Source organism: Aegilops tauschii, chromosome 6 (genome assembly GCF_002575655.3).
Source record: "Aegilops tauschii subsp. strangulata cultivar AL8/78 chromosome 6, Aet v6.0, whole genome shotgun sequence".
In the NCBI taxonomy this organism is placed as follows: Eukaryota; Viridiplantae; Streptophyta; class Magnoliopsida; order Poales; family Poaceae; genus Aegilops; species Aegilops tauschii.
In genome coordinates, this window is record NC_053040.3 from 348,253,279 (window position 1) to 348,258,305 (window position 5,027).

The 5,027-nt window shown below is 45.7% G+C and overlaps 1 long non-coding RNA gene across 1 annotated transcript; it reads right to left on the reverse strand.

Moving 5' to 3' along the window:
• Window positions 1-1,021: 1,021 nt before the first annotated feature.
• LOC109764584 (uncharacterized) lies at window positions 1,022-3,006 on the reverse strand. The gene is made up of 4 exons (XR_002233209.4): window positions 2,745-3,006; window positions 2,497-2,623; window positions 2,312-2,388; window positions 1,022-1,265 (listed from the first exon to the last, which is right to left on the reverse strand). It is a non-coding gene; the product is annotated as an uncharacterized lncRNA (long non-coding RNA).
• Window positions 3,007-5,027: the final 2,021 nt, after the last annotated feature.

Consider the following 5,027-nt stretch of genomic DNA (forward strand, 5'->3'; position numbering starts at 1 on the left):
AAATTTCCAACTCTTGTAAGGTTTGAGGAAGTCATCTTATCCCCTCTCATTTCTTTTTCTCGAGTGGATAATTATTCGAATATTTGAAAGAAAACTCCAAAATACAATGAGATGCAAATGATTTCAAATTTTAGAATAACTTCTATTGGTTTCATAATCCCTTTCCATATTTTCTTTCTGATATTTGAAGGATTCATATTTCCTTCTCTCTTTATTTTATTTGAATAAATGGAAATGATTTTGAAACTCAAAATGGAAAAACTTTCCAAAAGTGAACCAAATGAAATTCAAAAGTTCTCCTCATCACTCTCCACTCTATTTCATATATTTTGAAGAAGTCCTATTATCTTCTCTCATGAAAATCCTTGAGTGGCATAAAGTTTCAGATTTGAAATAAAATGGAATTCAAATCGTTTTCAAACCCCTTTTCATTTCTTTAAATGGAAGAAGTCATATTATCTTCACTCTAGGGTTTTGTAATGAAATGAATTTGAATTCATGGAGATAAAAAATGCAAGATGAAAGTTTTGGGAAAGTCCTTTTATTCCCTCTCATTTAACTTTCAAAAAGTTTCAGATTCCACTCAATTTCACACAATCGATCACACAACAATCAAAGAAACAATCATAATCGTTTATTTAATATAACATTCCAAAATTTAGAATGTTGGGACGTTACAGATAAATAGATCAAGTTGGCCAAACAAGACCCAAATATCGGAGAAGAAATACGAGGCTATAAGAGATCATGCATATAAGAGATCAAAGAAACTCAAATAACTTTCATGGATATAAAAAGATATGACTGATCATAAACTCGAAGTTCATCAGATCCAAACAAACACACCGCAAAAGAGTTACATCATATGGATCTCCAAGAGACCATTGTATTGAGAATTCAGCGAGAGAGAGAGAAAGCCATCTAGCTACTAACTACGGACCCGAAGGTCTACAAAGTACTACTCACGCATCATCGAAGAGGCACCAATGGAATTGGTGAACCCCTCCGTGATGGTGTCTAGGTTGGATCTGGTGGTTCTCGGCTCTGCGGCGGCTGGATGAATATTTCGACGCTTGTTCTAGGGTTTCTGAAATATTGTTGTATTTATAGTGCAAAGAGGCGGTCCGAGGGGCACCTGAGGTGGGCACAACCCACCAGGGAACGCCCACCCCCCAGGTGCAACCAAGGCCCATTGCCTTCCTTCTGGCCCATAAAAAATCATCGTGGAGTTTCATGGCATTTGGACTCCGTTTGATATTGATTTCCTACGATGTAAAAAATATGTAAAAAACAGCAACTGGCACTTGGCACTATGTCAATAGGTTAGTACCAAAAATGATATAAAATGATTATAAAACATCCAAGATTGATAATAAAACAGCATGGAACAATCAAAAATTATAGATACGTTGGAGACGTATCACCCGGCCACTCCGACCAACTCCCCTTTGGGATAAGTCATGGGTGGCCCCGTGCCTACCAAAGGCATCAACGGCCACCATCGTGGAAAAACGGTCCCAAACGGGGACATGAGCTCAAAACCAAACATGGGCACACAAGGCTTATGCCGTCCTACCCGGCCAAGGTAGCGCCCGCGCATAACCTTTCCTCGTTGGAGGCACCGGCGAGAGGCATGACAATAGACCCAGTTAGGACCCTCCCATAAAGGCAAGTGTGGCTGCACTGGTCAGCTCAATTCGATGGCACTATGACTTAGCCAACAGGTGTTCAAGTTTGATTATTATCCGATTAAACTTGAATGCAATAAGCTGAGTCATATGAAAATAACATGATGCAAGTACGATGCATGAGCATGATATCAACATACGCATGGGGTGCAACATAACTATTAACCAGATTAATAACCATGAATCATATCCCACTAAGCATGGCACAATGACGAGCATGAATATCACAAGTATAACACTACTCATAGCATAACCCGACCACTAGCATCATGAATAAATACCATGGAAGAACATAGCAAGAACAATACCAAGTAAGCCCTTAACCAACTAACAGCAAAGGAACAATGCATACAAACGATACTCGGTAACCGACCAAAGTCATGCAACGAAGAATGTTACCAATACCAACAGGTACTACTACCAAGCATGACATACGACAGAAATACTAGCAAGTAGAACATGATAACGGAGTGCAAGAAAGCATAGCATGACGGTAAACACCGATCCATAAGCATAACCGAAATAACGACAGCAGTAGCAAAACAAACAAACAGTTATTAAAGATTCAAGTTGAAAACCAATGCTACTGCATGGCTATCATGCAAATGGTGGTTGTGGCTTGCCTCGGATGACGGAGACCCCGGGAAAAAGTGCGGTGAAGCCGCGGAACGAAACGCCGGACGGTTCTCTTTCGGAGGGGCTGATTAGAGGCAAGGGCATAATGGTCATTTTCATAGTGTGGACATCTTATGAAAATGGCACCAACAGAAAGAGCTCGGCGAGATGAAGAAGTGAGCGTTGGTTTCACCTCAATCGGAGTTACGGTCGCGAAGTTATGAGGTGTAGAAGATTAGGGACTAATCTGTGATAAAAATCCTCACAAACAGGTCCCTGGCGGCTGAAAATGGATAGCGCCTTCGGGCGGATTACGTTTTCTGTAAAGGGAAAGTATTTTCAGCCGCAATAGATTCAGAATATGCTTTTCCAAACTGAAAACGTATTTCTAGAAAAGACGTGTCCACTTATCCACGTGGACCAGGGGGAAGAGAGGCTTACAGGTGGGGTCTAGCCGCAGGGGGAGGGGCCAGGCTCGGTCGTCTCCTTCCTCTCGCTCGCCTGTTCTCCCGTGAGACAGAGCAGAGGCAGGGGAGGGAAATGGCCAAGGGGCCGGCTAGCTCAGGCCATCTCCGGCCGAGCCGAGGCCACCGGCGGGTGCGAGGGACCGAGGCGCCTCCGTTTAGGGGAGACACGGCCGCCGGGGAGGAGTGAGGTGGACGGGAGAGGCGGCGCCAGAGGAGGCCAGGGGCGGCAGCCGAGGTGGTGTTCTGGCGAAACAGGCGACTCCGGCGAGAGGGCAAGGGGGTGGGGCGGCTGAGTGGAACGAGGGGGACCCGGTGGACGTGGTAGGAGGAGGAGAGGAGGCTCGATTTGGCCGGAATCAAGCCGAGGCCGAGGCGGCCATGGTGGACGACGGCCAACTCCGGCGAGATTAGGGGACTCCGGGGGCAAATGAGGAACGGGGAGAGGCTTGGGAGCTGCGGAACACCTCGGGGGGTCCTTATATAGGCCGAGGGGAGGGCTCGCGGACGCTCTTGAGAGCTCGGCCGACATGCCAAAACGGAGCAGAGGACGGACGCGTCACGGGGAGCTCAACGGCGAGGTGACGGCAGCGAGGCAGGGCAGGACAGCGACTCAGGCCAATGCAGTCGAGCACGGGCTAGCTCCTGGATAAGGTTTGGCGTCGAGACGAGGAGGAAGGCGACGAGAACACCTGCTCCCTCGCGGTGCTCCCATCCATGCTCCCAATGCACCCATTCCTCATCAAATGGCTGAGGTAGTTTTCTTTCCCAATCGTTTCTTTTCCAGAAAAAATAGCCAAATAAATCATATATTTCCTTCTCCCCTCGGTACTCCATCTCTCTCAGTACGTAACTGCTTCTTTCCCACTCCCTCCCGTAATACTAGCACTACATTAAATTTGGAGGCGAGATCAATACTAATTTCACAATTTTGCCGCTGACGCATAAAGAACAAAGTCTGGGCGCCAAACCCACTAATCATCTGTTAATTCATACAGAAAATCACACAAATCTCATCACCGATGGAGACATGAGCACATCAAACAAGGTCAATCTCAGCCAGAAGCAAAAGCACATTAGATAAATCAGATCAACTAGGAGTAAGATCATAGACAGAAATACATCAAACGAACTATCCCAGACATATACAAGTATCAAGCAAAGAAGAAGAGGGCGGCGACGGGAGGAAATCCGCCGGTGGCTGGCTAACTGGATGTTGGAAGGGAAAGCAAAAGGGAAAAGAAAATATATGTATTATTAGTAGTACGGGAGAAAGAATAAGTATGGAGGGGAGAAGGAAATACAAGATTTATTTGCCTTCTATTTTCTTGAAAAAGGTACGCTGGGAAGGAAACTAGCGTCACCGTTGGATGAGGAATGGGTGCATGGGAGCACGGATGGGAGTACCACAAGGAAGCAGGCAAGCTCTGTCCCGGGAACAGGGGCGGGAACACTCCAAAGCACGAGTTTGGCTGGTCGCGGCCCGTGGTCACCGCGTGAACTGGCATACGCGTTGCCAAATGATCGGCCACATCATGTCTAGTACATGGACCCTGATACCCTTAGTCCAAATGCAGAAAGAATTCGGTCCAGGGGCAAAGAAGTGATTTGCAGGTTGATCCAGAACATTGTGGCAGCAAGGTGTTTGTGATGCAGGGGACAAATCCAGGAGGAGGCAGGGGCTAAGCTTTGGCATGGCTGGATCACATGCCAAGGTGACTGTGTTGGCCAAGAATCGGACAAAGAGGAGCTCTCTAGAGGGTAGTTGCTGTAGAAATGGCCCCACTGGTCAGAATTAGAGATGATGAAGTTGCAATCACATACATGACTTTCATGAGCTGAAATTTGGGGGAGGTGGGTTATTTGATCATATGAAGCTTCTATAAAAGTTTCATGCCATTTGGAAATACCAAAATGGCATTTGCTTCACAATGCTTCATTCTGGATCGAAACTTGGAAAAATTGCACAGGGCAATTGGCTTGATGAAATGGGAAAAAACTGGGTGGAGAGAGTTGATATCAATAGGAGAATGCCCTAAAAAAATTTAGCTTAAATGAAGGAAGATAAAATATGGTTGCTTCACAAACTGAAAATCTGACCAGAAACTAAGATTTGGAGCTGGGCTCACATAGATGAGTTACATGAGCTCATATTTTGTGGAGAGTCGTGATCTGATCATATGAAGGACCATGCAAAATTTCAACTCATTTGGATATGCCTAGCTAGTACTTCCTTCACAATGACTTCCCTCAGACAGGA